We start from the raw sequence: 11061 nt of genomic DNA on the forward strand, positions 1-11061 counted from the left end.
CTCCTAAGGGTGGCGTGCCTACAGTTGCTTCTTCCTTCTGGTGGGTTCGTGGTCTCGCTGACTTAAGGACTGAAGCTGCAGACCATCGTAGTGAGCATTACAATGCTTAAAAGTAGTGCAGACCCAAAAACTGAAAAGTGGTAAGGTTTTATTGTGAAAAGGGAAAGAACAAAGATCCCACAGCACAAAAATCAATGCTAGCAGGTTGTCACTGCTGACTGGAGCGGGGGTGGTAGCCAGCTTTTATTCCCTTATTCGGCCCCACCCACATCCTGCTGATTGGCCCATTTTACAGAGCGCTGATTGGTCCATTTTACAGAGTGCTGATTGGTCCATCTTCACAGAGTGCCGCTTGGTGTGTTTATAAACCTTTAGCTAGACACAGAGTGCTGATTGGTGCATTTTTACAGAGTGCTGATTGGTGCATTTACAAATCTTCAGCTAGACACAGAGTGCTGATTGGTGCATTTACAAATCTTCAGCTAGACACAGAGTGCTGATTGGTGTGTTTACTACAATCCTTTAGCTAGACAGAAAAGTTCTCCAGGTCCCCACCCTAACCGGAAGCCCAGCCAGCTTCACCTCTCACTACTAGGACATATTATTGCCTCTAGGCTCCTTCAGTGGACAAGAGCTAGAATATATGAATATGTTACATATATAATATATTATATATAATACGTATTATATATTATCCTATATATTATATATAATGCATATTATATATTATCATATATATTATATATGGAGGATTTTATATTATATATAATATGTGTATTATATATAACATATATAATATATACTATATATTATATGTATATAATATATATTATATACAGATATAAAATCCTCCATATACATATATAATATATATTATATATTTATGGAGGATTTTATAAGATACTTTCTGTTCAAAAACAACTCCACAGAATTCTTTTACATTTTTCACCGTTGCACATTTGTTTTTTTTCTTTTCACCCACAGTGAAAACTCTGGCTCCCAACAGCATAAATAAATTCACTCAAACAAAATAGTTTCTTATAAACAAAATAGTTTCAAGATTATAATACCAATACATCACTAGCAATAACATATCTACTATGTAGAATTCAAAATTTCTTTGCTTGTTTTGTTTTTGAATTATATCCCATTAAGGGAGTATAGCTGTGTAAATACCTTATTTGAATTAATTCTTTTCTCTGTGGTTATATTTTAAACGATATATGGTTAGGAGCATTTGTTTCTGTTTATATTCCATTTCAGGGTTTGCTTTCATCCCTTTTTAATTTTTTTGACAATTCAAAACATTTACTTAGTTCAAAATCCACACTATATAAAAAGGTATGTTTAGAGGAGTTCTGCTTCCATCCCCAGTCCCTTTACCGCATATACTCATACCCAATTTTCATTATTTATTTATCTTCTCCTTCCTTCCTTCTTCCTTCCCTCCTCCCTTCCCTACTTTTTCTCTTTTTTCTTGCAAAAATGAGTATTTATCTTCTGTACCCCATAAGTTATGTTATATACATTCTTTCATGCCTTGCTTTATCATCTAACAGAAAAGCCTAGAAATGTCCTGTTTTTGAAGTAGTCCTCTTTTTCCACACCTGCATAATAACTCATTCTGTGGATGTACCATAATTTTTTTAACCAGTTTCTTGGGGGTGGGTATTTGGATTACTTCCAATATTTTGCTTTAACAAATAATGCTGCAATGAACAATAAGAGAGAGACTTTTGTAGAGGTTGTGTTATTTTGTACTCTCAACAGCAAAGTGTGAGAGTGCCTGTCTTCACACAGCCTCATGAACTGTATGTTTTCAGGCTTTTACATATTGCCAGTATGATAGGTCCTTTGATATTTCTTAAGGAATCACAAACGCAATGCTGAAATCCCTGCTAGAAATGGATTCACAGTGCCAAATTTCAGCAAGGATTATGAAACAATGGGAATTTTCACATATTTTTCATGAGAGTGTACATTGGTGAAACCATTTTGGGGAAACTCTGGCATATCTACTAAAGTTGAATGTATCCGTATTCTGTGACCCAGCCACCAGAAACGCATATGTGCTTGCATCTAAAGACATGTCTTAGAAGCATTTTTTGGTGATTGCTTTAAACTGGAAAAAACCCTAATGTCCATTAACAGTAGGATGGGTTTTAAAAAAAAGTTTATTCAGACAACTGAATACTATGTAACAATGAAAATGAATGAACTACAGCTACAAACCACGTTGATAAATTTCACAAACATAATAGTAAAAGGAGCCAGAACAGTGAGTAAAAGAAGACAAAAAACACGACATTTGACCTCTCGTCCCTGAGAGGCGGGTGGTTGTTAGTTCAGGGGGTTATGGGAGGGCTCTGGCATCCGGGATGGAGGCGCGTCGCTTTCTGTGGCTGGCGCTGGATCCACCCTGGGTCTCCAGCCACGGCTGCAGAGAGGGTAGAGCGGTTTCTTAGGCCAGAGTGGAGTGGGACAGGAGGTGCCCAGAGACGACTGTGGTGGCTTGAGACATGGAAGCGCTGCAGCCTTTGAGCCCGGTATCCAGCATTGCAGCCGCCGCGGCGGCCTAAGAGCTCAAACCCTTTCAGGCGCGCGCAAGAGGAGGAGCGGCGGCGGCGGCGGAACAAGACGACCCTCACTTAACGTGGCCGCTGTCGCCGTGGGCATGCTGGGGGCGTCCTACGCTGCCGTTCCCCTTTATCGGCTCTATTGCCAGACTACTGGACTTGGAGGATCAGCAGTTTCAGGTCATGCCTCAGACCAGATTGAAAACATGGTGCCTGTTAAGGATCGAATCATTAAAATTAACTTTGATGCAGATGTGCATGCAAGTCTTCAGTGGAACTTTAGACCTCAGCAAACAGAAATATATGTGGTGCCAGGAGACACTGCACTGGGGTTTTACAGAGCTAAGAATCCTGCTGACAAACCACTAATTGGAATTTCTACATACAATGTTGTTCCATTTGAAGCTGGACAGTATTTCAATAAAATACAGTGCTTCTGTTTTGAAGAACAAAGGCTTAATCCCCAAGAGGAAGTAGATATGCCAGTGTTTTTCTACATTGATCCTGAATTTGCTAAAGACCCAAGAATGATTAATGTTGATCTTATCACTCTTTCTTACACTTTTTTTGAAGCAAAGGAAGGGCACAATTTGCCAGTTCCAGGATATAACTGAAGTCAGCAACTAAGTCTTCCTTCAAAGTTGTGATTTTTGGGAAAATCATGTATCCTATCTTCTCAAACGAGAAATATTGTACAATAATATGAAGCCTTATATTTTAAATAATTATTTTTTCTCAACTAATTTATTTCACTTAAAATTGAGAGAACAAGTTCAGCTTTTATCATAACAAACCCACATGCCTAGCTAGAATATATGAGTGACTATTCAATACCATACTGAAGAGTTTGATAGCATTAAAATAAGCCGCTTTGTTTTTTAAATATGCAGGCATGGGTTCAGCTTAATTCTATAGTTCCCTTCCAGATTATTAACTCTTCATACTTATAGCAAAGAATCTGACAATGTTTTTCAAAAATGAATGCTCAGGGTTATTTGTTTCAAGTCATAGGCCAGAACTTCTGACCATGTTTATTATGTCTAAAAGAGTTGGTTGCTATTTTCCTTCATTATGAACAGTCAGTATTTTAAAAGCTCAAAGTAGAAGAGGAGTCACCAAGCCCTAACAGCTTGTCCAAATATTTAAATTCTTATTTCAAATTTGATTTGTCCTTTAAGATTTAGGGCTATTTTATATTCAGAGTTCTGAATAATTACTTTGAAATTGTAGTGTCATGAAATTGAAATAAAATACATCTACTAGGCTGCTAGCCAAAGCATCATCATTACAAGTCCATGAATGCTAAAATGTACAAGTGGGATTGTGAAGATTTACTGACATCAAAAGTTCTTCTGGAAACAAACCTTTGTAAAAAAAAAAGTGTAAATTATTTTAATAGTGATTTATTTGTCATCAAATGTACAACTTATTCTGAATATTTTCATTTTCTGTGTTCCAAACAGAAAAGTTAAGTTGCAGTAAAAAGAGAAAAAAAGACTATTTAGAATTACAAAGAATCATATTTAAAGGCTGCCCAATGTAGAGTCTAGTGACATGTTCAGGACACCTGAAATGTAATTAAATGACAATCATCAAGGTTTTAACAATTTATAATTCCAAACCAGAGGATTATAAAGAAGTGCAAATTGACTTTTACATTCAACTTTAGTTAAATGAAGGCACTCAATATTCTTCCTGAATAATACATTCAGTTTCTCACATTTTATGTTTTCATCTGTTCCAATTATTTTGTAGTAAAATAATCTACTGTTATCACAGCTGTGTGATGATTTCTAAATGTAGGAAGGCCTGTGAAACATATGACACTGCAGTTAAATTTGTTGGCCTAAGGACTAAGTAATTTTTCTTCTGCTGAAGTTTTAAGTGAGTATTTGTTCCAAACAAGTTCTGTTGAAATCTCACGCTGTTGTCAGGAATCAATGTTATCCTGGAACTGTTATTCTTCCATTTAATCTTCATCATAGCAGAAATGCTCCACTGTGGCTTTGACATGTTGGTAGGTATTGTCTTCCAGGCTTCAAAGCTGCACAGAGTCTACCCTTTAGAGAATTGGCACCTTTGATGTGGCTAGTGAGCTGATCATCCACTTTCTTCTAAAATAAAGAGAAGAAAATGAAAAGAAAAAAGATGAAACACACTTCATGATTTCATTTATATAAGGTTCAGAACAGAATAAACCAATATCTGATGTTAGAAGTCACAACAGGGAGAAGGAAAGGAACAGAGTTTAGCAGGGAGCACAACTGGGGCCTTGTGGGGCACAGGTAACGGTTCTATTTCTTGACCTTGGTAGTGGTTATATGAATGGTTTTACTTTGCAGTATTTCATTTCACTGTGCACATATTGCTATGTATTTCTAAGTATATGCATATTTCAATAATTTTTTAAAAAATATGCAAACTACTCATTTTAGAGCTGAAAGAACCAGAGCTCAGATACATGAAGTGTGTTGCTGAGCTCAACAGACCCAGGACTCATATCCAGTTTTCCTGATCCGCTAGCTCCCTTGGCTTTGAGGGGTTAGTTAACTAGGTACCCTTATATGTGGATTTTTTTTTTTTTTTTTTTTTCTGAGAGGGAGTCTTGCTCTTGTTGCCCAGGCTGGAGCGCAATGGCATAATCTCAACTCACCGCAACCTCCACCTCCCAGGTTCAAGCGATTCTCCTGCCTCAGCCTCCCGATAGCTGGGATTACAGGCGCCCACCACCATGCCTGGCAAATTTTTGTGTTTTTAATAGAGACGAAGTTTCGCCATGTTAGCCAGGCTGGTTTCGAACTCCTGACCTCGGGTGATCCACCCACCTTGGCCTCCCAAAGTGTTGGGATTACAGGTGTGAGCCACTGCACCTGGCCATATTTTCTTTATACCTCTAGAATCCTACTAGAAACTGTTGTGAGTCATCTGGAATGATTATTAAGCATTATTTAAAATGGCCCCAACGTGTTTATTTTAATAGCTAATTTATTAACAGTCATACTATTCCAGTTTGTATCATCATGAACAAGTTAGCAATATACACTTTTTTTTTTTGAGACGGAGTCTTCCTCTGTCACCCAGGCTGGAGTGCAGTGGTGCAAGCTCCGCCTCCCGGGTTCACGCCATTCTCCTGCCTCAACCTCCCAAGTAGCTGGGACTACAGGCGCCTGCCACCGCGCCCGGCTAATTTTTTGTATTTTTAGTAGAGACTAAAATACAAAATAGTTTCACCATGTTAGCCAGGATGGTCTCCATCTCTTAACCTCGTTATCCAGCAATATACATTCTTATGCACGCCTGTTTTGCACAGACAATTTTATTTATAGGACATAGGTTCTCATAAGTAGTATTGATAGATGGAAAAACATATGTATTTTTAGCAATAGATGCTGTTAGTTTGCTTTCCAAAAGGCTGTAACCACCTCACACTTCAAAGAGCAACAAGTGTTACAACTTTTCTAAATTTTTGGTCAGTTTACTGGTATCTCATTTTATTTGTGGATGTGTCTCAAATTCACATCTCCAGATTTGATTTGAATCCATGATTGAATGTCATGATTGTTTTTCCTTCTATGTTTAAGTGCCTTAAAGGCATCTGAAACAAAACATGTTCAAAGCCAAACTTGTAATCTCTGCACCCAAATCTGATCTTCCAACATCCCTTTTGTTCACTTGTCCAAATCAGAAACTTGGGCATTTCTGTTTTTTAACCCTCACATAAAATCCATCAAACTCCTATCAAATTTATCTTCAAAATATTTATGTATTTATTTATTTTATTGATGCATAATATTTGTACGTATTTATGGGGTACAGGTGATATTTTGTTGCATGCATAGAATGTGTAATGCTCAAGTCAGGGTATTTAGGATATCTATCACTACAAGCATTTATCACTTCTATCTGTTGAGAACATTTCAAGTCCTCACTTCTAGCTATTTTAAAATGTATGATAAATCGTTAACTATAGTCACCCTACTCAACTAACGTTAGAATTTATTCCTTTAATGTAACCGTATGTTTGTATCCATTAACCAACCTCTCTTCACCCCCACACCTACATCCTTCCCAGCCTCTAATAACTATCATTCTACTGTCTGCCTTCATTAGATCAACTTTTTTAGTTCCCGCATGTGAGTATATGTGATACTTGTCTTTCTGTGTCTAGCTTATTTCACGTAGCATAATAATCTCCAGTTCTATTCATGTTGCTGCAAATGATATGATTTTCTTCTTTTTTAATGGTGGAATAATATTTCATTACTTAAATGTACCACATTTTCTTTATCCATTCATCCACTGATGGACATGTACATTGATCTGGTATCTTTGCTATTGTGAATAATACTGCAATAAACATGGGGGTCCATGGATCTCTTTGATATATTGATTTCCTTTCCTTTTGATAAATACCAGGAGTGGGATTGTTGGATTGATAGTTCTATTTTTAGTTTGTGAGAAACTCCATAGTGTTTTCCATAATGGCTATACAATTTACACTCCCACCAACAGTGTATGAAAGTTCCCCTTTCTCTGCATCCTCATTAGCATGTTTTTTTTTCATCTTTTGATAATAGTCATTCTAACTGGAATCATATGATACCTCATTGTAGTTTGATTTGCATTTCCCTGATGATTAGTAATGTTGAGGTGGTGCATGCCTGCAGTCCCAGCTACTCAGGAGGCTGAGATGGGAGGATCGCTTGAGGCCAGGAAGTAGAGGCCTCAGTGAGCTGTGATTGTGCCACTGCACTCCACTCCAGCTGAGCAACAGAATAAGACCCTGTCTGAAAAAGTAAAGAAAAGAAAGAGAGAAAGACAAAAAAGAAATGGCAACCATCATCCCAGAATTTGATGGCTTTCATTTTTGTGCATTTTAGATTGTGCATCTATCTATAACTTTAAAAATATCCGTAAGTGGTGTGTGTGTGTGTGTGTGTGTGTGTGTGTGTGTATATATATGTTTTAAAACTATTTCTTTACTAATCTGTTCTGCTTAACGCTTTACATGTTTTGTGTTTTGTTTTGTTTTGTTTGAGAAGGAGTCTCGCTGTGTCACCCAGGCTGGAGTGCAGTGGCGCAATCTTGGCTCACTGTGACCCCTGCCTCCTGGGTTCAAGCGATTCTACTGCCTCAGCCTCCTGAGTAGCTGGGATTACAGGCATGTGCCACCATGCCCAGCTAATTTTTGTATTTCAGTAGAGACGGGGGTTTCACCATTTTGGTCAGGCTGGTCTCGAACTCCTTCCTGGCTTCGTGATCTGCCCACCTTGGCCTCCCAAAGTGCTGGGATTATAGGCGTGAGCCACCACGCCTGGTCGTTTTCACTACTGTACACTATTCCAGATTATAAATGTACCCCAATTTACTCATCATTCTCCTATTGGTGTGAATTAAATTGTTTACAAACAATGTTGTCATGAACATTCTTGTACATCTTCTTTTGTGCATGTGTGAGGACATCACTAGTGCATTTAGCTTTTTTAAAATGACATTTACCCAGTAGTGAAATTGCTGAAGGGGATATGTTTCTCTTTATTGTATTGGATGTTGTGAATATTTGACATATTTGTGGCTACCCAGAATACTTGGAGCACCCTTCCTATAGCTATGACTTTCCCCCATTATAACTTCTACCTTTTTAAGGTAGGTGCTAGAAAAACCCATTTTTTAACTTCTTCTGCAGGTAGTGAGCAGGCATGTAACATAGGTTTTGCCAATAAGATGCATTCATGAAAAACTTCAATTTAGAAGAGAGCACTGTGAGGAAGGGGATGCTATGCCGAATTCTGTTAATGAGGTAGCAGTGTGGTCATGTTAAGAACTTTGAGAAGCAAAAGTGACCAAGATCCATGCTGTAGTGTCCTGTGTTTCGTGTTCATATTGAAAGTGATGATAATTATCCACTGTTGTGGGATTGCTTGTATGAGCAGTCTGGGAGTGAAATTTGGGCATTTTTTTTCCTGACTGCATAATTCTAGTGTTTCTCTGGCCTTTCAGGAGACTCTAAGTCAACTGATATTCTTAATAAATTCTTATACTATTTCATCTGTAGAGTGGATTCTGATGCTTGCAACTAAGAATTCTAACAGAAACAGTTATTCTCAACCCTTCTTCTCTCATGGTACATAAGTAAGTGACAATTGTATAACAAACTGGAAGCGATGTATAAAGCTGCTTGTGGCTAGAAGCAACCAGAACTATAGTTATTAATTTCCTATGGTCTTGCCTGGCCTCTGTAAGGAGATCCGTATCTCAACAGCACACCTGTCACACATTCATAGCCCAACTATGTGCCACAGTGGGCTACCTGGAAATCTGTGCACTAGATATTGCTAACTTACTCTCAGTTTATACTCCTTCTAATAGTGTGTGAGAGTTCTTGCTGGTCAACATCCTCTTTGACCTTTTTTTTTTTTTTTTGAGACAGAGTCTGGCTCTGTCGCCTATGGAGTACAGTGGCTTCTTCGACTTTTGATATCCCTGGACTTTAAAACTTATTCCGGTTTTATTGGTATAATTTTATATATGATTTTTAAAATTTGCATTTTTCTATTACTAGTGAGAATCTTCTAATTTGTATTTCCTTATTTGTTAATTACTAGTTTCATATCATTTTATGCTTTCCTCTTTGACTGCTGGTCTTTTTATTACTGATTTATAAAAAGCTCCTTACACGTCTTTGATATTTAGGATTCTTCACTTGCCTGGGTTGCTTTGAAGGCTGCAAGAGCATTTGTAGTAATTATACATTCATAATTTTGTATTCTACTTTTGAAAAGGGTCCCCCAGATTATACAGGATTCAGGTTCTACAAAACCTGGATCCATCTCTGACATCCCAATTGGAGGCCTATCTCTCTGTTTTGCTTATTGGTGTCTTCTGAGGCACAGAAGATTTTATGGTTAATTTAGTTAAATTTATTTTTATTTTTATATGGATTGTACTATTTGGATATTGTTTAAGAAAAATTTTTCTAACCCTATAAGATTAAAATATGATCTTATATTTTTTCAAATGATATAAAATTTTGTTTTTATAAAGTAATATTTTACATTTAGGATACATTTTGGAGGGGTATGATATGAGTCAGTGATTCCATTTTATTTGTATTTTTCTGCATGAATACTCAATTGTCTCACACTTGTTACTGAATAATTCATTTTTCTTCACTAATCCTCAGGCCCATTTATTTATGAATAAAAGTATTTTTTTCTCTTGGTTCTTTGTTCTATTCTGTTTGTCTAGTTTTCCATCTATGACTACAGTTGAACAAGGGTATATCAAGAGGCAACTAAGTGAACCATCTGAGCTTCATATGTATTCCACCCTGATCTCACTATGTAAAAACAGCTCTACCTTCTCTTCTCTTCTCTTCTGATCCCTGGACACAAAGATCTCAAAATGCCTAGGTGGCAGTTGTAGCTTTTACTTCAATGGGCTTCTTGCTATATCCCCTGGCAAGAGTGGACTGTCTTTGAGACTAGGAGTCTAATTTTGCCAAGCTCAGAATTGTGGGAATGGGAAATACAAATCCCCAAGTGGTCTACTGGAAGTAATGATTAATGGGGCCACTCCTGCTTCCATGTTTTGGTTCCTGGACTCACGTTTTCTTCCTTTTGGAGACACAGCACCATTTAGGAGCTCTAATTCAGTAGTACATACATTGCATCCTGGAGAATGCCGTATTACCTCTGAGCTGGTGCTGCAGCTGTGCCTTCAGCAAGCCAGTTCAACTCTCTGTCAGATCAGGTGCTTCTAGATAATGTGGTTTGGAATAGGACCAGTGAGTCCCATCATTATGGGCTTACTGGAAGCGGGTCTCCTCACCAGTTTGTATGGTCACACACTAGCTTTTGTGAGATTCCATGCTTATGAACCCAAATATCCCTATATAGTGGTCTTGACTGGGGCTATATGAACAAGAATGTTAAACCCATACCAAGAATAGCTAAGACATTGGAAGTCTTAGCATTGGTATCTATTGCTGGAACTTTGGACCTTTACAGGCAGCATCTGTTATTTCTGCTTTAGTAAATGGGAGTTTATTCTATTGCACTCTTGTGTAGTCTTTATCTCTGCCACCTTGGCCACTCCATTCACATGCTCATTGTGCTAGTTATGTGTGTGCTGGTTGTTATGATAATTGCAGTCCCTTGGTTGCTGGTGTTTAAGCTCTACCTTCTTACTTCACATCCCCATTGCCAGCCAATGGGGAGCTCTATAATAAAGGTTTCTCACTAGAGAAATCCCAGGTATGCGAGAAATTGGCAGGCCCTGGTATCTTCACCATCTTCAATCTTTGGTTTGGAGCTCCCTGGCATGAAGTTGGCCTCAGATAGAATGCTGTAGCAGATCTCAAAGGTTGTTACAGTTAGAGACTGTTAGGTGACAGACTCTAACTAAAGGAAGATCTGAGCTATACACCTCTACAGGGGCAACTGAATTGTGATTGTTGACTGCAGCAGTGAATTGGCCAGACCAA

The 11061-nt window shown here is 37.9% G+C and overlaps 1 pseudogene; it reads left to right on the plus strand.

Moving 5' to 3' along the window:
- The first annotated feature begins 2355 nt into the window (after positions 1–2355).
- Positions 2356–4538, plus strand: LOC100611157 (cytochrome c oxidase assembly protein COX11, mitochondrial-like; annotated as a pseudogene).
- The last annotated feature ends 6523 nt before the right edge of the window (positions 4539–11061 follow it).

This window comes from Pan troglodytes, chromosome 5 (genome assembly GCF_028858775.2).
Source record: "Pan troglodytes isolate AG18354 chromosome 5, NHGRI_mPanTro3-v2.0_pri, whole genome shotgun sequence".
Lineage (NCBI taxonomy): Eukaryota > Metazoa > Chordata > Mammalia > Primates > Hominidae > Pan > Pan troglodytes.